Source organism: Mirounga leonina, unplaced genomic scaffold (assembly GCF_011800145.1).
Source record: "Mirounga leonina isolate KUSES-001 unplaced genomic scaffold, KU_Mleo_1.0 Mir_366, whole genome shotgun sequence".
Lineage (NCBI taxonomy): Eukaryota > Metazoa > Chordata > Mammalia > Carnivora > Phocidae > Mirounga > Mirounga leonina.
This window is the reverse complement of record NW_023270709.1, coordinates 27,299,947-27,326,667: the sequence shown is the minus strand read 5'-3', so window position 1 is coordinate 27,326,667 and position 26,721 is coordinate 27,299,947. Positions and strand designations below refer to the sequence as shown.

General features: G+C 46.5%; 1 protein-coding gene and 3 non-coding genes across 4 annotated transcripts in view; 1 reads left to right on the top strand and 3 right to left on the bottom strand.

Annotated features, from left to right (window-relative positions):
- Positions 1 to 26,721, bottom strand: part of LOC117997523 (histone H2B type 1-C/E/F/G/I) — an 881,166-nt gene that overhangs the window by 466,321 nt on the left and 388,124 nt on the right. The gene's annotated exons all lie outside the window — the stretch shown is intronic.
- On the bottom strand, positions 5,193 to 5,265 carry TRNAR-ACG. The gene has a single exon. It is a non-coding gene; the product is annotated as a tRNA-Arg (tRNA).
- TRNAS-CGA lies at positions 6,789 to 6,869 on the bottom strand. Its single transcript has one exon. It is a non-coding gene; the product is annotated as a tRNA-Ser (tRNA).
- On the top strand, positions 22,722 to 22,795 carry TRNAI-AAU. The gene has a single exon. It is a non-coding gene; the product is annotated as a tRNA-Ile (tRNA).

The following is a 26,721-nucleotide window of genomic DNA, read 5'->3' as shown; positions in this document are numbered from 1 at the left end:
AAAAAAATTGTGGGCTGCAGGTATTTAGACATGGACAGTGAAAGTAAGGCAAAGAACAAAATTTATCTGAATGTCACTTTTAAGGAATTTCAAGCTGTAGAACCTCTCCCTCACTTTCAAGATATGGGGAGACTACCCCTCCAAACTGTGGCAGAATATTTGGAAGTGAGTGAAACAGAAGCTCACCTGCCTGGAAGACTAACAAATCTGAAAGGTGTATATCAGTCTGTGAACCATTCTGTCTTATCTTGGCTCCAATTCATAGTTAGAACTGTAATATCCTGCAGTAGACGAAGATTTTTGTTTCTGAAAATCTGCCCAGCCCACTTATGGGTGCTGACAGGAAAGATTTTCCCAACCAAACGGCCAGGCCATGTCAACCGGAAGTTAATCTCCCCTTTAAGAGCTCCACCCACATGCGCTGAGCTTCTGGTCTGGCAGGATTGGATGTGGGAGTGGGGTCTGGGCAACGGGCCTTGTGCTGCCAATCTTACCCTTGGCCTTCTCCAACACCACCCTCACCGCTGGTCGAAGTGGGGGTCCAAGCTCTCCGCTGGGCCTTTTCAGGTGGTGATGCGAGAGTGGGAGTTTGGGACACCGTGTTTTCTGCGGTGTGTTGTTGGAGGAGAGTGTTACTGTCTGAACGTTGTCTGGCCTGCTAGGCTGCTCTTTTCCTCGTCTTGTGGCTACAGAGAGATGACTTCCTGTAATTTTCTGGGTGGTAGATGCGTCTTTTGTTCTGCTGAGGCAACTGTGGGTGGGTTCCTAGAAGGTCACCAGAAAGACCAAGCCATGATTAGAAACTTGGAATGTTGGGGCGCCTGGGTGGCTCAGGTGGTTGAACGTTGAACGTCTGCCTTTGGCTCAGGTCATGATCTCAGGGTCCTGGGATCGAGTCACACATCGGGCAGACGCTTCACGACTGAGCCACCCAGGTGTCCCATAAATAAAACCTTAAAAAAAAAAAAAAAGAAAAAAAAGAAACTTGGAATGCTCTGCCCTTCCCCCAGTTCTCTTAAGAAGGGAAAAGAAAGGGGCACCTGGGTGGCTCAGTTGGTTAAGCGACTGCCTTCGGCTCAGGTCATGATCCTGGAGTCCCTGGATCGAGTCCCGCATCGGGAGGGCTCCCTGCTCGGCAGGGAGTCTTCTTCTCCCTCCGACCCTCCCCCCTCTCATGTGCTCTCTCTCATTCTCTCTCTCTCAAATAAATAAATAAAGTCTTTAAAAAAAAAAAAAGAAGGGAAAAGAAAGAAGAGTTAATGATCAGTCACCACATGATGAAGCTTCCATAAAAATCCCCAAAGTATGGGATTCAGAGAGCTTCCAGGTTGGTGAACTCACCTCACCTGGAGGTACAAACCCAAAGTACTGGGGTTGGGGGGGGATGTGCTCCAGCTCCTAAGGGACAGACACTCCCATGCTTGAGACTCTCTCAGAAGCCCCCGCCCCCATGCATCTCTCCATGTGGCTGTTCATCTGCATCCTTTATCACACCGTGTAATGAACTGCTAGATGTATGGAAGTGTTCCCCTGAGTTCTGTGAACTGTTCTAGCAAATAATGGAATCCAAGGGGGAGGAGCTCCTGGGAACCTCCAGTTTGTTGCCAAGTCGGACAGAGTTGGGGGTCACCTGGGGCTGACTAGCTGCCGTTGGCGTCTGAGGTGAGTGCGGTCTCCTGAGACTGAGCTCGTAACCCGTGCGATCTGACACGACCTCCAGATAGACAGTCTCAGAACTGAGTTAAATCCAAGACATCAGCTAGTGTTGAAGAATTGCTTGGTGGGAGGAAAGACCCCACACGTCTGGTGACCACAAATGTAAAGGGTTCTGTGTAAGGAGTAAAGGAGACACACAGGAGAAAATTTAAATACGCCTCTCACTCTCAAATTCATCCTTTTAGACAGCCTTTTGAAAAGGGATCTGGGCCTTCACTTTTTTTTTTTTTTGTACCTGCAGGCACAGAAATTCTGACAGTAGGGGGCGCTGGAAAGACATTGCAGGAGGAAGGGGTTTGTTTTCTCCGTGGGGAGCTCCTAGCCCCTCGGCCTCAGCTCCATTCTACTGACTTCCAAAAAAGTGGAGAAAGGAAATTGGATATTCCCTGATCCATTTACAAACAGTTACTGGACATCACGTATGATGACTCTTCCAGGATGCAGAAAGAATTAAGAGCAGTTGCGGGGATCATGTAAAATCAAAAACAGCGTTTCCAGTAACTGCTGGAGCCCGTATTACCAGCTCTCAGATGATAAAGTCAGAGGTCAAAGACAAAATATTTCAATTACTGCAAAGCAAATCACTGATAATCTCATTGCATAGCGAAGGGGCATTGTCATCAGATGAGAATTCTGAATTTTCTGGTGTCTAAAAATAGTTTGTGGTGCTTCAGTCATGCGCTGTGAGGAGTGATTTTTCATGCAAAGTTTTACGCATTCCATCCAGTCTTTCTGTCTCTTCTTTGAAAACTTCTCTTACCGCCACCTTCTGAAACTGAAGGCATCTATAAAGTAAACATCAGGCTTTTAGTCTTCCACATCATACAACAATTGAGTAACTCAGGTTTCATCAAGAATAAATCCTCCAAACTGTCTTGAACAAAACTAGGACTAACATTTTCAAAATGACAAAGCCTGCAGACAGAGCCTCACCAAACTGCAATCCAGACTCTTCTGTTTACTAAGCAGGTTCTTTCACCCGACAACTCACAGAGCCCTCTTGCATAGAAAAAAAAGCAGGTAAAGAAATATAGTATGAAAAATTTTCATTTTCACACACTAGGAATTGCTTTTGCAGAAGAATACATGCATTTTTTTTTTGAGTAAAAAACAGATTCTTTGGAATGTGACACCACCACGGAGTCTGCCCCAAAGAACTACATCCTGGCAAATTAATTGCACTTTACTGATGTTACCACATCAGTAGCCACAAGAAGATGTGAGACTTAAAACTATATAATAAGTAATTTTAATTTTCCAAGTAGCCGTATTTAAAAAGTATAAATAAATAAGTGTAATTAATTGTAATGTTATATCCCAAATATTATAATCCAACATGGAATCAATTAAAAAACCCATGAATAAGAAATCTCACTTTTTTTGGGGGGGGGGATTAAGTTTTAGAAACATGTGCTAATGGCTATTGTTTTGGACAGTGCGGCTCTAGAACATTCTGGGGAAAAACGAAAAAAATTTTTCTTCACCAAATAATCTCTGTTGATGTTTTTATGGGGAAGAGAAGTTCCCAACCTGCAGATTAAACAAACAAACAAAAAAAAGCCTAAGTTTTCTCCTTTAGGTTCAAGAGTGTGATTATTATATCAAAGGTCTTTTTGTTTGAGGGGGAGATGGAAATGGACTTCTTTCTAAAACGAGCCACCAAAAAAGGGGGGGGAGTATTCGATGAAATTTACACGTTTCTAACAAAAATCTTGAGGAAAACAAAAATCTTGAGAGTAGACACGGTCGGTTACCTTAAAATTAATTACCTTGGGAAAAAGTTAGTTACCTTGGTTCCAGCCTAGTGGAATAGTGCTGGAGTCGTGATTTTCCTCTCCGCACGGACGCTGTTTTTTTCACTCTACCGTGCAAGTTCCGTGTTGGTGTTAGCGGTAAAAAGCGGGAGATAAACTACAGCGCACGAGTCCAGCAGTGAAGTACGGTCCGCGGGCCCGTCGCGCCAGCATCCCGTTGCTAAAACTCCCCCGGCTGCATCCCAGGAACCCATGTGGCACCTCCGGGAGCCAGGCCCAGAAAACTGCGTTTAGTCCTCCCTCCCAGTGATTTTCCCGCGCGCTAAAATTTAGAAGCATTTATTTTAGGAAGCTCTAACTCCTTTGGACCATTCTTCCGTCCTTCCCCACCTTTTAATTCGCTTTCAGCTGGACAGACCGTGTATCCAGCCGGGTCTGGACGCGTGGCATGCTCCCCAGCGCCCCCTCACAACGCACGCTGTCGGGGGCCAACCCATTTTTGTAAGATGAGGACGTGTATGTCCGCACCTGAAGGTCTCTTTCGCTCGCCTGTGTTCACGCCCACCCCCCACGCTGTCCCAGGGGTCGCGCGCAGGTGCACCTGCAGAGGAGGCCCCCCTGTTTGGAGAGACCCCGCCAAAGGCTGCCGCTCCCTCGTCTCCCTAACATCCTCGGCCTCTTGTCTGCTCCACGTCTGTCTGGGATCCTTCACGACCCTAAACAGTTTCCTAGGGTCAGTCCTCCGCGGGGAGGCGCCGGCGCTGCGGGCCACACCGCGGGGCGGGGCGGGGACAGGGAGGCCGAGTCGCTTCCGTGGGTGGGAACGTGGATCTTTGCGGAGATCGGCCAACTGAGGGTCTAAGCGAGGCTCTGATTTCGTTTGTCCACAGCCGCGTCTTTCTTGGTTCGACGTTTCTCCAGTGGATGTCCCTCCTCTCTCCTCGGGGACCGATGCTCAGGGACAGAAAGTGTGCAGGAGAGAGAGAGCCCTGCCCAACGGGGGGAAACTTCGTGAAGAAAATACTGGTTTGGAATTTTTTTTTTCTTTGACGCGTCTTTGATTTTTAAATATTAAGGTATAATTTACATACCATAAAATTCACAGAAAAGTGTACAATTCAGTGGTTTTTAGTGCATCCCGATTTGTGCAACCATCACCCTTATCTAACTGCAAAAGATTTCCATCACCCCCCAGCAAATTCTATACCTTTCCACCTTTCCCAGCTCCTGGCAGCTACCATCTCTGTGGATGTGCCAATTCTGGACATTTCCTATAAATGGAATCATACCCTGTGGCCTTTTGCGTCTGGCTTCTTTCACTCAGCAGATGTCTTCAAGGTTCATCCAGGTTGTAGCATGTATCAGAACATTCCTTTTTATGGCCGAGTAATATACCTCATGTGATTCTTGAAGTTGTCTTTCCAAAGATCTTTCAGTCAACTGTCAGTATGGCGAAAGGAACTTGAGGAGGAGAGACGATTTGAGCCCTCATTCCGATTTACCGGATAGCCAGGGCTGCCCCCGAGGTGAGGAGCCAGATCGGATGAATTACCTTCCAAAGCACTTTGAGAGTTTGTTTCTCTTACCAATTTGAAGAATGTACACGTGTAGAAAGACATTTTTTGAGAGTTTGCTTCTCTTACCAACTTGAAGAAACACAGAAAGACATTCTTTCGAGAGAGAAAAAAAGAGAGAGAAAAAAAAAAAAAAAAAAAGGAAGGTCGAGCCAGCCAGGAGTCGAACCTAGAATCTTCTGATCCGTAGTCAGACGCGTTATCCATTGCGCCACTGGCCCCCCTGGTTAAGAGGTGTTGATTATTTATTATTCATCAGAATCACTGAGTTGCTTCCTGAGTAGGCAGAAGTGAGCCGAAGGAGAGAGACCTGTGGTTTCCGGTAAAGCGGACTGATTGGGATTAGCTTGCATGAGTTACATTCCGGTAAAATAGTTGCATTTCTGAAAGGATTTCCTGCCTTGAAACATCATGTGTGTGACAGAAAGTCGCTTGCATTGTTTTTTTTTCATTTATGTGCATGCTTGTTTCTATTGTTCCTACCTGTGAACGTTTCAGTAGTTTATGCAGTCGGTCCACTGGTCCATCAGCAATCGCATTTAAAAAATTTTTTTATTGTTATGTTAATCACCATACATTACATCATTCATTTTAGATGTAGTGTTCCAAGCAATCGCACTTTTCTTATGTACTTAATACTGAGGCTATGTGTGGATCAATTTTTAGTAACCCACATCATTTAAAACTTTGATATAATGACAAGGAAAGTGGAATAAAATGCACTACTGAGTTATTAATCATATGTTTTCCACTGCACTCTCCAAAGAGCCCAAACTCGTGCTGGAGGAGATGATTTCAGACTCTATGCAGCAGAACAGACATTCAGAAACACCCACCCTCCCAAATTAGGCCACGGTGCGGCAAGAATTCAAGGTAAATATTTGAAGAAAGAACCCAATTCACATAGGAACTTAGAAGTTTGGATTTATAATTATAGAATTAAAGACCACCCGTCATTATTACGTAAATCGGCTAGGTGTATTAAAGTGCTCGATACAGGCGGAATAGACGCTTGGAAACACAAAGCATCTGTAAGTGAGGCCGGTCCTCTCCTCTGAGGGCGAGAAGCAGAGGGGCTTGGGTCCCCGGGCAGCCAGGGTGCACCCAACTCCTGCCCCACTCCACTTACTGCCTTGGCCAAATCGTTATTTTCTCTTTGCTTCGATTTCCTCATTTCTGTACGATGCTTTAAAGAGCGCTTGGCGCGCGCACACGCACGCACGAATGGATCTTTCTGATCCCAGACCTTTACGTTTTCCACCAGCCTGTTTTAGGTTTGTTTGCTTGCTTTTCCTTTTTCTTTTTTTAAATACCAGAGAACTCTTTGAGGAAGCTTGCCTGCATTTCTATTATCGGCACGGGGTATTTCATTAAAGAGTTTTAAAAATAAAATTTCCTGGTTCTCTTTGCCCCTGGGGTCTGCCTCCAGATTTCATAATCCCAGTACAGGACAAGCAGCTATTCTGAGCGCGGAGTCCCAGGCTTTGCTTGCCGGGGCCTAAAGAGGCAGCGCCCGCGCACGAGGGGGTGGAGGGGGGTGGTGGCCGGCGCTCGGCTCGGCGAAGGGTCCAAGTGCCAAGATACACCGAGCGGTGCTTCAGAAAGGGGGGTGCAAATCAACACAGACCTCTGGAAGGGAAGCTGCCTTCCTACTTTCCAGTTTGCGGAGTAAGATGAAAAGCTGAACACAGAGCTGTTGGTGAGCATTTCATTTTGTAGTTGGGATAGAAAAAGCACCACGAAGCGCTGTGAGCAGGATTTGAACCTGCGCGGGAAACCCCATTGGATTTCGAGTCCAACGCCTTAACCACTCGGCCATCACAGCCCTGCGCGGGCGGGTTGTTTATACATTAGAATACACATTCGTACAAGGCCCCGATTACAGTCCGGTCTTACCAATGCTGGTTGCTTCTGCTCATTTGGCATGTTCACTTCAAGCGGGACACAGAAAGAAATCACTCCCGAGCCCCTTCGTCAGGTCTCTCCACCCAGCCCTTGCCCAGCTTCCTCCAACCCAACCCCATGCTGCCAGGCCCCAGGCCGCAAAATCTCACCCCTCCGAGAGAAGGCAATATTCCAGCATCACAAGAATCCTTGATTTTCAGCATTTTTCTACAGTCTTCATGGGTTGCCTGGTTTTACTTCATAGTTGGCAGGAAATGAAGTGAGGAGTTGTATCCAGAATCCCATTCAGTTGTGCTCTCCGCAGAAAATACTGGGCTTTGCTGATGTGGAGGACAATTCGTCGGCACCGACCAATGTTCCAAACGCAAATACCCTTTGATAGAGCATTTCCACACATACACAGGATATGCTTGCACACCTGAGAGGTTATATTGTGCTTAAGTCTACTCTCTGCAGCATTAACGGTAATAACAAGATTGGGAAAAACCTAATTATTCAGAATTATTTAATCAGATAAATCATGCCATAATTACACAGTGGAGTGCTATGCATATTTAAAAGAAAATGAGAAAGTTCATTGTGTACATACATATATTTTAAAATAAAAACAACAGTCAGAGCAATCTGCATAGAATGCTACCCCTGGAAGTACATTTTTGTTAGATTACATATGCATTTTACAAAAAAAAAATCTCTCAAGGGTAATCAGTCAACTCATGACAACAGTAACCAGTTGAGGGGCTGGAGACTGAGGAGATGGAATTGTTCAGGAGCAGGAAGGAGAAAGTTACTGCATGCCATTTTAGACTTTGGACGTACCTACTAAAAAATATTACATAAGAGCTCAAGAAAACACTACGAATGAGGAGGGGGACAGGAACTGTTTTTACCAGAGGCCTCCTCTGAATGGTGAACGGAGAGCTTCCTTTCTGGAACTCAGCAACACGAGGGCTCTGAAGGAGGCCTCACCAGGAGCCCCAGAGCGAGTGAATTGCAATTTGGAGTCAGTCTGGAGTCAGTCAAGAAGCCTGAGGCAACAAGGCAAGAAGGCTCTGGAATGGGGTTCTAGCTTGGCCCTACTCAGGGCCAGCGAGACCTGGAATGCACACCCTGATTTCAAAGCTTGGTGAGGGGAGCTGTCTTGATTTGCTCTAGGGTGTTCTGGGAGAAGCGGAAGAAGTCCTCTCTCCACAGTGCAATCTTGGACTATTTTGTCCAAATTCACAGAATTTAAATAGTGTAAACTTCCTCCTTTGGATCTAGGAGTAACAACTTGCAAAATCTGTTTTTTTGTGTATGTATTTTGTTTTTGCAGAGAAAGCAGTATTTTTGGTCTGGGCCAGAGTGTAGTTCTTACAACGTACAGTTTCCAGGAGTTGTTTTTACAGGAAATCCTGTTTGGCTCTAGGGGCAAAGAGCACTGAGTGGAGTAACTCTGTAGCAATCTCCAGTCCCCGCCCTCAGCTTTGCCATTTACCCAGTCCACAGCTCTGCAACAGACCGGGGACCAACCAAGGCTAGCCGTGGGGCAGTTTCATTGGTTTGATTCTCAGGGCTTTGACAGAACCCTTTGGAGACTCAAGTAATCTTGGGATGAAGACTATCGAGTCCATCCACAAATCAAAGGCTCCTTTGAAATGTCTGTGATTCTTACCTAGATCTTGATTTTCTCCTAATCCTTCTACTCTACCAAGGAATTCAGGAGTCCCTAAGGAAAAAAACAGAGAAACAAGGACATTTGGTTAAAAGGACACCATCCAAAATCTGTCACAGCTCATCCCTTCCTTCCTGCTTCCTCCTGGGGAGTTTAACTTTTGTCAGAGATTCTCCTCAATCCCAAACGGCTTCTCAGACTCTGTGCCACTGGGAACTTGCCGCTTTCTTGTGCCCATCGACACCCCCCAGGAGATGCTCTTTTCTCTTCCCTCCAGCATTGACCCCCTGGATGGGGAGCTCTGAGAAGCCCAATGCATGTGGATGCTGCCCAATGGGGGTAGAGTTGGTAGAGAAAGGACTGGTAAATTATTATAATTTTCTTTAGAGCGTCTTTGATTTCGATATTTGTCCTAGAGACTTTCTCAGTCAATGTCCTTTCTCAATGTCAGGAAGAAGTGGGAGGTAAAAAGAAATCTTAGAAGATGGCTCCTTTGTTGTCTCTCAAGACCTTCAGACTTAGCAGACCCCAGTAGGTCCGGATGTGCCAAATCAACTCAGGATAACTTCCTCTCAAAATGTTGTAATAATTTATTTCAGCGTCAGACTGAGCATCACAGTTCAGTATCACTTCTTTGAACAACATAGGAAGAAAGATGTTTTTCACAAGAGAGAGGAAAGAAACCAGACAGCCAGGCGTGACCTGTGACCCCAGTCAGACCTGTGACCCCTTGAGCCACTGGCCTCCCTCCACAGGACGTCCATGTCAACTTACTCCGGACAAACATGGTTTGAAGTCAGAAAAGGAAGGGGATGTTTTGGGGGTTGCTATAAACTGCTTGTGCTCCTCCAAAATTGGTATCTTGAAACCTAATCCCCAATAGGATGATGGTGTTTGGAGGGGGGGCCTTTGGGAGGTGATCAGGTCCTGAGGGCGGAGCCCCCAAGAATGGGAGAAGGCGCTTATCAAGGAGACCGTGGAGAGTTCTTTCCTGCATGTGAAGACACAGTGAGGAGTCTGCCCTCCAGGAGCCACGAGGCCAGGAGGCAAACTTTCACCAGACTCAGAATCTGCACATGCTTGAGCTTGGACTTCCCACCTCCCAGAACCTCGAGAGGTAAATGCTTGTCATTTCGGCCACCGAGTCTCTGGAGTCTTTGTTATAGCAGCCCAAGGGGACTACGGCTGGGATGGAGACACAAGAGAGGCCGACAAGACTGAGCCGTTCTGGAAAGGCAGATCCATTGCCCTTGTGAGCGGTTTGCGTGATGTGCATTTGCCTGAGATGTCCGTATGTAAGACAGCGATCAGCTTTCCACGTTAGGACATGGTGACATGGTGAGGGGTCTCTGCGACTCATTTATAACATGGGACTGGAGTACCGATACACCCGTGAGGTCGGGCGGATGAGGGGGACTGCTGGTTCAGCCCGCTGAAAGCCCACTGCTTCCGATGGGTTTTAGGGTTCAGGACAGAGAAAAGAGCACGGACCTCATCCATAGCTGTGTACTGCGTGCCCGCGCACGTGCCGATTTTCTCCGCCGAGGACATGACACCCGAAGGGCAGATACAACTGGAATAGTCCCTTGACTGAATTTGCAGTAGCTCACTGTCATTCTCCATAGAGCGCCAACAGCTGAATAGGCAAGCTGAAAGAAGATATGGAGGCAATCTCCGCCCCTGCATCTTTCCAGTCCCTGAGGTTGGCACCACGCCCTGCTACCCCTCCAAGAACAGCCGCGCTGCTCTGGGTTTACTATTGTCACGGTTAGAGGAATTTCTAGTGGCTTCCCCTTGGCCTTTTCTGCCGTAATAGCATTCCCTCCATCAGTCACAGAAACAATAGTAGGGACGCCTGTGTGGCTCAGCCGGTTAAGCGTCTGACTCTTGATTTCGACTGAGGTCATGCTCCCAGGGTCATGGGATCCAGTCCTGGATCTGGCTGCATGCCCCAAGAGGAGTCTGCTTGGCATTCTCTCTCTCCCTCTGCCGCTCCCCCTATGCTCTCTCTCTCAAAATAAATAAAAGAAACGATGCTAAAGATACTGTCTGGAGTTAGGGAAATGATCTCAGGGTGGGTTTAGGGACACACTGTGCCCACAGTGAAATGGACCAGAAGCAAACGTCATTGAGTCATTGAGTCTCTGCCTTGCTTGGTGGACAGCAGTGATGCTTTGTCCTCTAGGAATCAATGCCAGTCATTTTCTAGTAATCCTAGAAAATTCTATTTCCTTTGCCCTAATGCACAGTCACTTTGGTAAAAGGACACAGGTCCTGTCTTGTCCTCACATGGTCTTTCCTCTGCGCAGACTCGGAGAGAGATTTCTGGTATGTCTTTGTCTTCATATAAGGAAACCAGTCCTATTGGATGAGGGCCCCACCCTTATGACCTCATTTAACCTTATTTACCTCCTGAAAGTTCCTATTTCCAAATACAGTCACATTAGGGGTTAGGGCTTCACATTAGAACATGTGAATTTTGAGTTCGTAACAACACCCATCTAGTCTTTGGCAATTCCTTGCCAACACTTGGCTCCTATCACCCTGTGATCCAATCATGGCCATTATGTTCAGGGATTCCAGTTTAGTGGTAGCAGGAACCCCTGTAATTTCTGGCCTATGAGGAAAAGTCACCGCAGAGCAAATCGGGCATGCTGAGGCTCTCCTCATGAATTTCCTTCTCACAACCTTGGTGCAAGTCCCTCTGGAGAAGCCCACGATACATTCATTCTAGAATTTCAATCTCCTTACGCCTCTAGTTTGCTCTGCATACACTAAGGAAATACTGATGTTTCAATTTCATTGTGTTGGTTCGTCCTAACTTTGGGTCCATATATTAATCATTTATTAATTATACTTTTTTTAATGAATAAAAATTTAGAGCTGTTCCCAGGTCCTTGAGTTGAAACACTGAACTGGGTACCTCTGCCAAGTAAGACTATGTCAGTGAGCTTGGTCTGATGCAACTTTATATTCCTGCCACCTTGGTCCTATTCACTTAAGATCCATTCCCATTCACACTTGCCCAGGTTTCTGTCAATATAAATTTGGGAAATCATGCAATTATTTTGATGTGTATCACACCTCCCCATGGGTCACACTTTGTCCTTGGCCCTCTGGAGTCTCAAGAGAGGAGAGAGGTGGTAGTGATAGATGCTAGAGAGTATCAGCTGAGCTTAGCAGATAAGTGCCTCAAGGAGGCCACTACAAATATCTCGAACAAGAGGACACTAACCTCTTAAGGCTGGGCTCAAAGGACCGCTTCTACCAGTTAGCACTAGGGGGCTGTAATCTGGAAGTGTAGAATAATTCCCTAAATATGGTTGAGACAGGTGATAGTTCCCCTCTTCTAAGCTTATCTCATTCCAGAAAACAAAGTCTGCAATATTTCCGACTTCCAGCAAAATCTCTGACTAAAATACAGACCCACATACCACTAAAGTATCATGCAATCGACTCCTTTCCTTTTTTACTATCCTATCCTTACCCATTCCCCAAGACAGGAATTTACCTTTTACCCGAGTCAGTCCGTTTTTATTGGAGTCATTTAACAACGAATTTAGAAAGACTTGTTCTCAGTCTGAGTCTCATCAAGAGCAACCGTGGCATTACATTTTGTTGCCAAATATTGCCAACTTGGTTGGCATAATACCTCATGTTAATTTTTTTTTCTTTAACATGTGTCCAGCTCAACTATGATGCGGAGAGCATGAGATTCGAGCGGGAGGTGACATAATCTTGTCTTGATTCCTGTTTGTACCGGCTGTAAGCCTGGGCAACGGAACAGTAGAACAGAGATCATGCTTCTGTAAGGAAAGCTAACTCCTAGACTCTGAGTTCCTTGGGGACAAAGCTTTCTGCATGTGCATTCCTGGCCAGCCATGGTGTTCTCGAGGCGTTTCGTGTGCTCCCGTACGGGTCGCAGAAGCCTGGTCGCGAGATGGAGCCACACGACCCCTTCTGGTCAGTTACCTGCAGAGGAAGAGGCTGTGGCAGAAAGTGCTCGGGCTTCTGACCGCCTCCCGAGCTCAAGCCGCTCCGTTCTGGTTCCCAGAGAGTCCTTTGCGGTCGCCGAGAGAGGCGAATCGGGCTCCGTCGCAGGGGCAGAGACGGTGTCCAGGGCACGCGGAGGTCTTGAGGTCAAATTCTCCGGCGGTGGTCGGTTGACAGTGCGTGTGAGTCCGACCATCATGCGGTTCTCCTTAGGTGCGTGCAGTGCTGGCCGTCAGCTTTCGTTATTCTTTTAAGCAAACCCTTCTGCTTAGTCCGACCCCGCCGCCTTCTCCGGGACGCCGCCTGGCTTTTCGCGCCCGAAGTTTGCGCGAGGGTGGCGGCCCCGGGTGAGGCTTTCGCTCGGACACGAGGGTTTCGGTTCTTCGGAAGCGGAGGGGAGAGCGCGGCGCCCCTGCGAGCCCTTCGCGGGCCGCCCGGCGGCCGACGGGCCCAGGCCCGGGCCCGAGCCGCCTCACCACGCGGGCCCGCGGCGGCCGGCGCGCGAGCGCTCCCGTGGCGTAGCGGTTATCGCGGCCGCCTCCGCGCGAAGGGCCCCGGTTCGAGGCCCCGCGGGGGCAGCGCCTTTTTTCCCGAGACGCAGCCGCCTTGATTCCGGAGATTTGGGCGTCGGTCCACGAACCACGGAAAACGTCACGTCGGCGCCCTCCAGTCTGCGAGGAACGGGTTTCGCCTCGGCTCCGCCTGCGGGCCCCGGGGCCAGTGAGCGGCCTGGGAGGCGCGGCGACGGGGGAGGGGCGCCCTCCTCGGGCTCCGGGTCTCCACGGAAGCCGAGGGGCGGCGACACCAGCCGCCAGCCCCCCGTTTCCCGGCAGCCCCCGGTTCTCACCCCCAATCCGCTGACCCCGGCGCCGCGGGAGCAGGTGCGGCGTGCGCCCCCGCCGCCCGCCGCCCGCCGCGCGCCCTTCCCGGAGGCTCGGAGCGCGGCCCGGGGCGCGGGCGGCGGCGCTTAGGACCGCGGGCCCCGCGCTCACCCGCGGGGGGCGCCTCCTCCCTCCGCGCGCGGGCGCCCGAGCGGGTCCTGCGCGCAGCCTCGGCCCCGACGTCCGGGCTCGGCGGGAGGAGGGAGCGCGCGCCCCCTCGCGGCGGGGAGGGCGCCCGGCCGCCCTGCCGGGCCGGGCCCGGGCCGTTCGGGGCTCTGGCCGGCGGGGAGCGCGAGCGTCTGCAGCCGTCGGAGGGCGCCCTCGGACAGAGCCATTCCAGGGCGACCTGAAGGGCATCGCCACGAATACAAAAGGAATGATCGTGCGCATGTGTATCATTACTGCAACATAAAAGTACGGAAAGCAGGTGTTTATTTGAAATTATATCATTCTATTCGCTGTTCTGTTGCATAAATACTGTTACTTAATCAAAGCAATAGGACTAGTTAAAACTGGAGGCATGAGCGATTAATAGAACTAATTAAACAAATAATACATGTGAGGAACCACAACAATACTTTTAGAATGTTTCTGTCCTCTGACAGAGAAACTTAAACTTCTTATTTGGTATTTCAGTTTTGTAGTAGATTATGTGACTGTGTATGCACCAAGTACATACATGTAATATTTTTTAAAAGGAAAACAAATACAATAGGACAAAGTAAACATGTTACCTATATTTAATAAAAAGTAATGACTTTTTTTTTTCTGTCCCATGATACTGTAGGATATTTTTACTTTTTGTTTCCTTTTCCCGTAATATTTCACTGAACTGCTTGCAGCCCTTAGGACATTCTTCTTTTCTTTAATGTAGTGGTAAAACCAAGACCAGTTAAGATAAAATTCACGTTGACATGCAGCTCTGTTCCTCTCAAGCCTGTATCACACTGCTTTGTGTCAGTTCAGTGTGATGACCTCCAACTAAATGTCCTCTCAATAACACTGAGCGTGGAATCCTCAGGATTTTACTTAATAGCAACAGCAGGTTCCTGGACGGGTGGGAATTACTTTCTAGCTCTGCAAAAGTGTCCACCTACTTTCCATCTTGTTTGGGTTGACCAGCTGTTTGACATCAGGTCTTCTGCATCCGTAACTTTGTCGTATCATCTCCATGTCAGAAATGTCCACTGGTTAAAAACATTCCATAGCACACGACACTATTGTAGCTCAACCCCTTTTTCTTGGGGAAAATGGTTTAAAGCACAGACATAATTTGAACTTGTAAAATAAAAGTTGGATTCCAAATAAGTTACAGCTTTAGTAAAGAAATGAGAAAGTCCCATTTAATGTGACTGCTCTTTGTGGTGATGTCTTTTTAAAGGTCTGTGCGAACCAGTCTTATTTCCCCAAAATGGAGTCATTTTTTCACTGTATGAGTTTTTCGTGTCCATCTGCACGTGACATTGAACAACTCTGGCTCATCTGGTTGGTTCATCCTTTATCCTAGTCTTTATATGCCCTCTTCAAAGACTGTCAGCCCGTTTTGGAACATCTATATTTCTGCTTTGCTGGAATCTTTTTCTACATTCTCATCCTCAATGTATTCCTAAAATAAAGGAGGCAATTCTCCTTGTCCCCAAATTTGAAAATCTGATTTTGTGATTTTACAAAAGACAAATATTTTTACATCTTTTCTGTGGCCAGCAGCAGCGATAGTCATCCTGTAGGCACGTGTTTAAAGAGGCCAGATCCTTTCATTTCTATATGGTCAAAAAAATCTCATTGTTTCTGCAAATTTTGAGAAACTGAAAAGTGACCCAAACCTTTAGTTATGGAAGCTTCACTATCATAGGTGAATAAAGCACACCGCTGTTTCGCATGAGATGTGGTGTACAAGACGTGATGTATGAGATGAATGGGACATTTAGCAGGTATCAGCTTTTCATTTTCTTTGGTAAGACATCTGTTGGCTGTGTTTGCCAAAATTTACATCTGTGCTGTCAGATGAGCATGCAGATCGACAAACAAAATCTAATTTTTATTTGGGCAAAAGATCATGAGATTACAAGTGATGTGGGCCATTCTGATGGATCCAATAACTGGTTACCTTTAACCAGTTGGATCCAGAACCTGGAGGATGAGGAACTGCTTTCACAAAAAAATTTACTGAGACCAGGAGGGAAAAGTTGTATTTCATTCAAGGAGAAACACTTTAGCAAAGATAGACATCTCTGGGTGTCTTGGCCTTGTTTAGGCATTTTTTCGTAGGTTAAAAATATTTACCAGTTGTGATGGTGCATTTTATGTTTCAACTTGAATGGGCCATGGTGCCTGGATGTTTGGTCAAACATTATTCAAACATTATGTTCTGTGAGGATGTTTTTGGGTGGGACTGACATTTAAATCGGTGGACTTTGAGTCAAGCAGATTGCCCTCCATAATGTGAGTGAGCTTCATACAATCAAGTGAAGTCTTGAATAGAGAAGAGGGCTGATCTCCAGGGGATGAGAGAGAATTTTGACACCATGCTGCCTTCAGATTTTATTTGCAACATCAGTTCTTCCCGGTTTCCCAGCCGACTGCCTTTGGTCCCAAATTATCACTCCTTCCTGGGTCTCCAGTCGGTCAGCTTCCCCTATCAGATTCTGGACTCACTGAGCTGTCACAATCATGTGAGCCGGCTTCTTAAAATGAACCTCTTTCTATAACATAAACATCCTACTGGTTCTGTTTCTCTGGAGAAACCTGACCAATGTACCAGTTATTATTGTAACATATTTAACTCTTCAAGAGTTCATAGGTGGCACCCCCTGCAGTTTCTACAGCAGTATTCTGATGCGAGTTATCTTTTAAAAGGGGGTCTTGGTCCCCCTGTCCATGCAAATAAGGAGTGTCGTTGGCAGCACAAGACAGCTGATGGTCAAGGATGCCGGTCCCCGGGCAGCAACATCTCTGGTGCTGGGCGTGGGCCTCTGTCACCTTGTCTGGCAGTTGGAAGTGGCTGTCCTTCCCAGTTTGGGAAGGGAGTCCATGGAATATTCATATTCTCAAAGGGACATAAGACCTAGAAAATCTATGACACACTGATGGAGAGGAGGAAAAGACTAAGGGGTCATTGCAGTTAGTAAGAATAATGTTAATCTCTGCTCCAGGAACATCATGTTTGCTTTCATGGGATATATACTAACAAATATAAGTGAATGTAGGATAATATAAACACAATATATGTATAGCATAAATAAATAATAATACAATATGTTATAAATAGTATATAAATTATATAAATATCTTATGGTACTCTATTAATATCAATAATAATATAAAAACTTAACAGAGTTTCTGGAAAGAGGTGCCTATCTCCATCCTTTCATCGCTAAGGGCAACTACAACCCGTGCACATTATACATAAAATAAACAGAAGAAGAATCTGAAAGGTGGAGAAAGGAAGGAACCTGGCTAGGGACCCTGGGGCTGGAGGAATGGCCTCCTGTGTCCTATACTTGGAGCTACATAAGCTGGAAGCCCGAAACGCCAGTGGGTGCATACAGAAAATGAAGAAAAGCTGCTCTCTCCAGCCAGAAGACCATCAGAGGGACAGCCTCGCATGACAAAACACTTCTGGATGATGACTACTGTCCGTTAGCCACACACCACACAAAACTGTAGCCTCACTACTACCCAGGGCAGCAAAGATCAAGCAGGAAGCTGGGACTCGTACCCCCACCCAGCAATATCTCTCCCTCTCCCTGGCTGCTGGGGTGGTGTTAGAGGAGCCTAGTGAAGAACAGGACTTCCGTCACTGCCCAGTGGTAGCTGGGTCCTGCCTCCATCCATCTCTGGGCCAGTGGAGACCACATGGGACCAGAATTGTCACCACCTCCCAGCAGAAATAAGATACTCCCTACCTCTGGTGTCAGTGGGGGCTGAGTGGGGGATCCTGGACTTTTGGACTGTCCACCTGGCAGTAATGAGCCCCCCTACTTTCCCTGGGAGTAGAGAAAGCCAATTACAAGGGAGGGTTTAAGTAAGAGCCAGAGTCTCATAACACAAAGCACATAATGTCCAGATTTCCGTTGAAAATCACTTGTCAAACCAAAAACTGGAAAAATCTCAAATTGAGTAAGACATTCAACAAAGTCCAATAAAAAGATGAAAGGGATGTTAGAATCATCTGACAGAGATTTTAAAGCAGCCATCTTAAAAATGCTTCAATGACAATTATGAACATGCTTGAAACAAATGAAAAATAGAAAGCCTCAGCAAAAAAAAAAAAAAAGCATCAGAAAAAAGAAAGAAAAAATGTAAAGGAATACAAAATTAAAATTTTAGAATTGAAAAATTCAATAACCAAAATAAAAATCTCAGAGCCTGGGCTCAGCAGCAGAATGCAAGGGACAGAGGAAAGAATCTGTGAACTGAAGACAGAACAACAGAAATTACCCTACAGCAGCCCCAGCAGACTAATACACTCATACGTTGCTGGTGGGGAGGTAATACAGCCCCTCTGGAAATACTTTGTCATTTTTTTTTAAAAACTAAAAATGACATTACCATGAGACCAACCATTGCCCTCCTTGGCATTTATCCCAGAGAAGTAAAGACTTATGTTCACGCAAGTAACTATGTAGGGAAAGAAAAATAATTGTCCCTCTATCCTTCTAGATTCTTGGCTGAGACCTCCCTGCAATAAAAGACAAATTAGCAAAAGAAAAAGAAACAGAAGTTTGACAGCATGTATATCTTCTGTATACATGGTAGTTACATAGTATTCCTGGTTCTCTCCCATGTATACAAAGGTATACATGTTATTAAACTTCTGTTTCTTTTACTTTTGTTCGACTGTCTTTCATAATGGGTGGTGGGAGGGCCTCAGCTAAGAACTTAAGAGGGTGGAGGGAAAATTATGTTTCCCCTCCTTCAACTGTGTGTGGATGTTTATACCAACTTTATTCATCATAGCCAAAACCTAGGAAAAAATCCAGATGTCCTTCAAGGAGTGAATGGGTTAAACATCCCTGCCATGGAATACTGCTCAGCAATAAAAGGAAATCAACTATGGATACCTATAAGAATCTGGATAAATTTGCAGAGAATTTTGGAGTGAAAAAAAGTCCCAAAGGTTACATACAGTATGATTCCATTTATGTAACATTCTTGAAATGGTGAAACTACAGAAACGGCCGAGAGATTAGTGGTTGCCAGGGGCTAAGGAGGGAATTGGCATAGGAGGGAAGTGGGTGTGGTCATAAAAGGGCAACATGAGGAGTCCTCAGGCTGTTGGAAATATTCTGGATCGTGACTGTTTGAATGTCAATATTCTGGTTGTAACATTGTTTTGCAAGATGTTACCTTTGGGGAAAATGGTAAAGGGTATGGGATCTTTCTGTATTATTTCTTACAACTGTATGTGAATCCACAATGATCTCAAAATAAAAAAAAATGATTAAAAACACTTAAGTGCTTCTCTAATACTTTGAGATCTCAAAACATTTTTTATATTGTTTCATTTGCTCTCAGTCTTTTATTGTATGTTTTTCCTTCTGCTCCTCTGGTATTGCCAAACGATCACCGTTCCTTCAAGATATCATCTGGTTACTTCCGGTGTAAAGTTTCACAAAAGCCAGAACCGAATATGCAGTAATTTTCACAACCAGGTCACATCCGGTCCCACCTTTACTCTTGATGTCCTCCTATGAATTCCGTCCTCCATTCTTCTGTCCTAGGACAGGCTGCGGGACACCTGTTCTGCTCTATCTTCATTCACAACCGACCCGTGAGTCCTCTTTCCTTGCTTCGCCCAAAGTCACCACACTTTGCAGTGCTAAGAGAACCGTGTGTTGTTACTGATGACATTTTTCATGTCTAGGTACCGGTCCTAGCAACAAACAAACGGAGCCTAAGTACTCATTTGCTATCCCCAAATGATCATTTCAGATTCAGATTTCTTTGACTTATTGCTCAAAATGCCTTTACCTAATTTTTGTCTGAGCTTTGGACGAGGGATGGGAAGAAGCATGACACTTGCAACTTCTTTTAAAAACGACTTAAGTTTTCCCTGTTCCTGCAGCTTCAGGGAGATTAGTTCACAGGAGGGAATCCTAACGGGAGAAGTTAATTTATACAAATGATACCAGATTTGTTTACTTTTCTTATTTTTCCTCATGTGCCTTAGAGATTAAAGCTCACATTTGTGGGACTGGAAGCTAAGTCATCTGAAACCATGGGAGGACACATTAGCAATCTTACATAAAACCAGTTTGCGTACATGTTCTATTTCCTTAATTGAGTTTGAAAGAAGAAATCGGCTCTTCATTGTTCCATGTTCAAAAGTTGGTTGAATGGCCACTCGCTGTAGCTGTGGTTGATGCTCTGATGGGGAGAAGAGGAAGCAAGAAGAGTCAGAAGAGGCTGTCGAAGTAGACCAGTAATGCACGGAGACCAGTGAACTTCTCGCTTGTTCCATATGACAAATACATACTGAGCCCAAGGGCCAAATCCTACATCCCTACATTCAGCTTGTTCAGATTCCTGCTTTCAGACTCCACTGCCCTCCACAATTTATTGGTGGTCACAGAAAGAAAATCCTGCACTCCACAATTTCCAAGACAGAATTTAAGGTACTCTCTTGAGGCCCACTGGGAATGATTCTTCATAGATGTTTTAGAGCGACCAATTCTTCGTATTATCGTTTCTCTACCGAAGACCCCACTGTCATCTCCTGAACTCAGAATCCTAATTTCCTAGGTGACATCAAGGTTCACCATTCCCTCCGTCAGTTAACTTCTAAACAATATACAGTATGCTCTGTCAAGCCGTCTTCAACATTGCTGGTGACAATACTCTCCGAAATTACAGAAAAGAAAGGGAGAAAGAGTCTAATGCAGGATATTCTGTTTAAGCAGCTGTGCAGTGGAGCCAAAATATGGACGTTTTCCATGGCATGTAGTGTAAGTGCTTTCACTGGACTGTGCTGCTAATCTGTCCCGATCATTTGTCAGAAAATACATCAGTATCAAACCTGAAGAACAAGAGAAGAGCCTTCTTAAGCTATAATGAAGATACTGCCTCTGTGGAGAAGATCATGCCTACACTCAGCTACTCAGAAATTGTGGGTGCTACTGGATCTTAAACTCTGGGAGGTTGTGGGGGGGACCGTGTGTGGCTTTGGGCCATTATGGGCTACCATGGTGAAGACCAGACTGGATCATGGCAAGATGTCCATAAACATTTGTCAGATCAGTGAACAACATTATGGGTAATTTTCTGAAATGTATCCTAAATTCTATATGACATTCCTTTGCCCCCCAGGTGCCCAGCAATCTCCCCCAGAGGTCTAAGTAAAACCTGGCAATGCACCTGCAAGGAGTCAGCCATTTCACTTCTGGAAGTTTCCATGTCAACAAGTACATATTATTTCTCATTTTCCCCAACTTCAATATAAGAATGATCGTGGCTATCTCTTACTATTGATTGAATAAATGATGTATGATGGAAAGTTTACTCGAAACAACATGCAAATCACCTGGCACAAAGTAGGCCCACAAACGGTTAGCTTCTTTATTGAGAGCAGTTAGGCTGTTACCTTATATTTTAAGGGAACTAGTTTCAAGGATGACAAAAGCAATTTTGGCACAGAAATCTGGAAACATTTGGTTTGGTTGTACAAAGTTGCAACAGTGTGTCCCTCTCAACCTCCTGATTAAAGCAAGCCCATAGGCTTCAGAATATCAGGTTTCTGAACCCATCAGGGAGTTGAGGATACAAAAAAACCCAAGGAAACTAAATTCCACAAAGAGGCCTCCATAGGGTAAAAGAGGCCTCTGGTTGCCCTTATCCCTGGCAGATGGGCAGAGGGGCAAAGGAAGAGAAACCTACGAAGACACGAGTACGAGCAACTGGAAGAAACTCTTAAGAGATTTTTAAGGTTTGTTGGTGGGCCGGCTTCACCCAAGTAGAGAATTCCATGCAGCCCAAACCACTGCCGATTGTCTCTGCTGAGGAGAGTAAGCCAAAAGGGGCCTGAGGGAAAAGGCCAGAAAGTGGAGAGAAATACCCAGGGAGGGCAAAGCCTTCCAAAAGCAGGGAGCATGGCAGAAAAGCTAAGGGCAACCAGTCCAAGGCACTTTGTATTACACTGCTAAGAGCCAGGACCGAGAGCTGAGGGAAATCTCTCCAAGGCTCTCTGGAAGGAGAGAGATCTCCCAGCCAAAAAAAAAATAGCCCGGGGAAGATTGGAGAGCAAAGAGGATGCCCAGCAGCCCAAAGAGCAGACCTCCCCCCCACCCCAAGCAGGAGAGATCTCCCAAGGTTTGGAAAGCTAAGGGGGCAGCAATAAAGTGCAAAGAGGAAAGTGACCCGAAGAGCAAAAAATCTGGTTTTTCAATTCACCTTCTACTGAATTTTTACTAGAGGACAAAGCAAACGCACACAACCCCGAGTTCACATGGAGGATGCTGACGCAAAGAAATGTGCTTAAGATAAGGAACATGATCTTATAGCTTTTATTGTTACATTAAAAACCAGTAAGTAAATAAAGAGTTGATCTGCCTTGTCGAAAGATGGAGCTCTCCTTTCTGCAAAAGAAAAAAAGAAGAGAAAAAGCGTCTTTCGAGTCTTGCTCAGATACACGTTTGTACAAAGCAGGTCAATGGACTTCAGAAGCAACAAAGGGTGGTAAGCTGGAAGAGAGGCATGGGAGGGTTGTAGGGTCCGACGGAGAGAAGATAGAGGCCCAACTCCGAACTCGCCCTGGTCCCGCCTTCTTTTGTCTTGGATTTAGGACGCCTTAGTTCTTTTGGGACGGAGAGGGGTCAGACGCTGTCGAGGGGTCAGACCCCCCCCCAGTCCTCGCGTCCCGCCGACGGCAGCCCTGCCCTCGGGCGCCACCACGCGTCCGCGAGCCGCACTGCAGCGCCGGATGCCGGACGCCGCTCGCGATCGCGGCTGGGGCGAGCGCCGACTAGCGGAGGCCGGGCGGCGGGGCCGCAGGGTCCGGGGCCCCAGGGCGGCCCCTCCCGGGCTGGGGCGGCTCGCGGCGCAGGAGAGGGAGCCCCGCTCGGGACTTCTAGCGGCTGCTGCCGTCAGCGCGAGGACTCAGTTTTCCCGGGAGGAAGCCGGTTCGGCTGTGTCGGCACCGGGAAATCTCTCTTCTCAAGCGTCTGTCCCAGCCTCCGGGCGGGCAGGTGCCGGTGGAGCCTGGTCAGGCATGACTTTAACACGTTAAGTAAAGCACGCGCCCTCACGCGGCCGGTTAGCTCAGTTGGTTAGAGCGTGGTGCTAATAACGCCAAGGTCGCGGGTTCGATCCCCGTACGGGCCACGTGCGCGCCCTTTTTCCCTTTCCGTCCATCCCGTCCGCGGGGACTCCGCTGCCTCCCCCCGGGGACGGAGGGTCAGCGGCGCCGCCGCTGAGCGGTGGGGGCGGAAGCTTTACTTTACTGAAAAAAGAAATCGCGGCGGGGGGCCGGGGGGAGGTGCCGCCTTTCGGGACGGGTCGGGAGGGGCGTGCTCCCGCGGGTTTGCCGTGACAGCGCGCGGGCCTCCGGAGGGCCGGGCGGCGCGGAACGTTCACGCGCCCCCGCTCCGACCCCGCGCGTCCGGCGGCGGCGTCCGCGCGGCTCGGGCGCGGCGGGGGCGGGGGCGGGGGGAGCCGCGGCCCGGCCCGCCGGGTCCTAGCGCCCGCCGCGTTCCGCCGCCGCCGAGCCTCCTCGCCCGACCCGCAGGCCGCCGGCGCGCCCGCTCTTCCTCGGGTTTCAGAGTCTGGGGCTACCGCGAAAGTGCCAGGCGCCGTGCCGGTGAAATAATACCGTGAGCGGCGCCTCGAGCATGGTGCCGGGGAGGCAGGAGCTGCTCGGGGAACCCGAGGAAGCCGGGCTTCGTCTGGGCGCCCGGAGCGGCGGCCTCCACGTCAGGAGCAGCGACGACCCAGTTCAAGGCAGAGAAGCCCATGGAAAGAATTGAAAGGGCCCCCGCCTGTCCCTAGGGACTTGTGCAAGGACTCGACCGGCCTTTGCGGACCCCCGGCCGCACCCCTGCCGCGGGGGCCGGGCCTGCCGCGCCGGCCTGCTGGCCTGCGGGCCCGGGGTCAGGGACCGGCTTCACGTGGTCGGCAGCTAAAGGGGTGCGTCCGCCACCTGTCCCTGTCACCGCGGCCTCCCGGCTGCAGCACTGCTCTTAGTCTCACAGGGATGCTCCCTGATCTCCTTCGGGCGTGGACACGTAAATACCAATATCGGTTTTCCTTCTAGTTACACAAAATGTCACATTGGACACACCATTTTGCGTCGCGCTCTTTTCACTTGATGTGTCTGGAGGTATTTACTGAGCAGCATATACTGAGCTGTCAAACTATACAGGAACAGCCTCTTTCCAAAGGCGTCGCTCCAGCTAGCCAGAAGTTGAATCTGAACCTTTAAGTCCATTCTACCCCTGCCTCCGGAAGTCTGCGAGCAGGGCGGGAGATAGGGCGGGAACAGGACGCCTTAATTTTCCGTTATAATGTGAATAAAGCACCTTCTGTGTGAAACCATATGACATTTCAAATAGTGCTCGGGTCGGAGCTCCAAAACACCCTGCTGATCAAAGGAAATAATGTACAGATTGGTTCAAAGATAGTTTTCAGGAAAAGGCAAACCTGTGACTCAGAGAGATACAAAAAAGAGCATGTTGTTACACAATAAGATATTTTCAATTGTTTTAGTTCACAAAAGCGAAGTCTACTAAATTGTTACAACTCACAGCGTAGATGGAGGAAAGAGAAAGAGCTTCTTTGTAGATCTAGAAGATAGAGCTCTATAACAGCATCAGCAATATTCCAGACAAACACGACAGTTATCCCTCAGTCAGTCTTCTGTCATTCTTGCTCCCCTGGGTCTTGAGTTAACAGTTGTAAGGGTAAATGGAAATTATTTTCTCTGTTTATATAGAGAAAAGTTGTTCCTTGCAGTGTTTCCTTGGTTATGTAGTGAATCTGAGTCCTGACTCGAATCTTCAGAATAGAGATAAATGTCTCTATGGATTAAGTCCGGTCTTCAGCTTTTACAGTGTAGAATATTTCTAAGGTTGTGGGCCAAATAACCTCTAGATATATAAAAATGTACCCGCCAGAATTAGGTCAGGGATCTCTCAGGAGCTTGACGGGAGACCCACAAGGTGCAGCAGTTTGCTTCTCAAGGAGATAAGGAGAAGTCAGTATTCTTTCTTCAGCTTTGCTGTAAACAACGGGTCAGATTGTATCATAATTTTGTTGTCACTTTGATGCGACTTTATATACATGTAAAAACGCTAATACGTCATAAAGTGTCTTCTCTCTCTTCTATCGAAAATGAAGCATCTTTCTGCTGGCTGAGTCATTTTATTTCCCCAAAACAGTTTCATGAACCCATGAGCTTCTTGAGCAGAATTCTGGAAATCCAGACTCAGTAGAATGGTTATGGTCTTAAAGTTGTTGAATCCAAGCCATCCAGAGTCTGTAACTAAATGTATCTGGTATAGTCATCTTTTCCTACGAAGCTCTGAGATGGTCTTTCTTTGTTGAAGATGAAGCTCATTGCAAGTGCTTTCCCAACAAAATAACTATATAGAGAGATGACAAGAGATTTTAAATGGTTGGGATTGATTTATTACTTATAATTCTCTGAGGCAAAAGGGCTGATGAGAATTCATGATAAGAATAATGCCACTAACAAGGAATTTTGGTTGTTTCTGTGGCATGCAAAACAAGATAACAAAGCCAATCCAAAACAAGTTCTAGACAAAATAGTTGTAGACATTATGGCCTTCATATTTTCAAAGAAGATTAAAAAACACTGCATTTAGTTTATAGAAGTGGATGAACATAATTTCCACAGAAAGTCTTGAAATGGACATATGATAATCCTGAGACACCATATGCCACAAATATACAAGTCACATAGTAAAAATATACCAAGACTATGTCAACAGTATGAAGCAAAGAGGCCTGGTAAGTCTGGAGTAGGTTCTACATATCTATACATTAATAAGACTTATTAATAATTAATAACTGTGGTAAGTCCTCAAAAAACTCAGTAGCCCAGAAGATGCTAGATTCAAATTAAAGAAATAAAGTTGCGACCAAGTTAACATAAAAAAAAAATAGCTGGGATTATGCCTGATTGCATTCTACCCCGTTGTCTCCTATCAGACAAAACAACACCAGGATTTTATATGTTGATAGAAATATCTCATGTACAGTAAAAGCACTGATAAATCCCCAGGAATTTCCCATTCAGTGTACAACTTCTGAAATACTTACATTAACATTTTACCTGTGCAAATTTGACTTAGGGAAGACTAAGCCTTTCTCCTCTTCTCCTTCCTCCTTCTTCTCCTTCTGATTTTCAACTCTTCCTGTGCAACTCATCAATAGTAACACATCCAATAGCCCTGGTCCTTTTCAGCATCTCTCTTTTTTGCAGGATGAAAGAACAAACCTTTATGATTTTCCAGGTACCTCCTGGGAAGTCTCAAAGACAGCTGTAGGTGGAAAAGATACCTTGAAAGTTTTATCGTACATTTAGGATTTGATTTGGGGAAGGTAAAAATTAAAAGCTCTCAGGACATTTGAACACTTAGGAGAGGAATCAGATTATGATTGCTGGGGAAAATATTTGGCTACTTGTTTCAAAGCTACAGTAAAACATTTTAAAATAAGCATAGAAGGTAACATGAGTGTAAAGAACTATAGCTCATTCCTATGTGAGAAACCTTTGTTGTCTTCAATAATTAAAGACAGCACAGTCAGCATAAACTATAAAAGGGTATTCTCTAAAATACAGAATATTTGCTCTCCAAGAAGATGACACAAGGGAAAACCAAAAGGGACCCTGTCATATCATAGAGGAAGGCAAGAAGCGGTAAACCAAAGAAACAAACACATCGAAATGAAGCAAACTTTCCTAGATTTTAATACAGTTCATGGCTTTTCAAACTCAGGTATTATAAATGAGGATAAATAAACTTAATTTTCAAATTCTGTCCTTCGTTATGCTCTCCCCCATCCTGGAACACTTTGACACTGTATTTCAGGACTGGCTTCAGGAATCCACAAGGTTGGAACTACTTTCATACTATTACCAAGCTGTTATCAACATGGATTGTGTTCCACTTTGTTAACTTCAAATGAGTTAATAAGTAGGGATTGTAAACATTAGTGTTGGAATTGTTTGTAATGGAACAAACATTCCAAGTTTGTATTTTAGATACTTAAACCTCTGAGGCATAGTT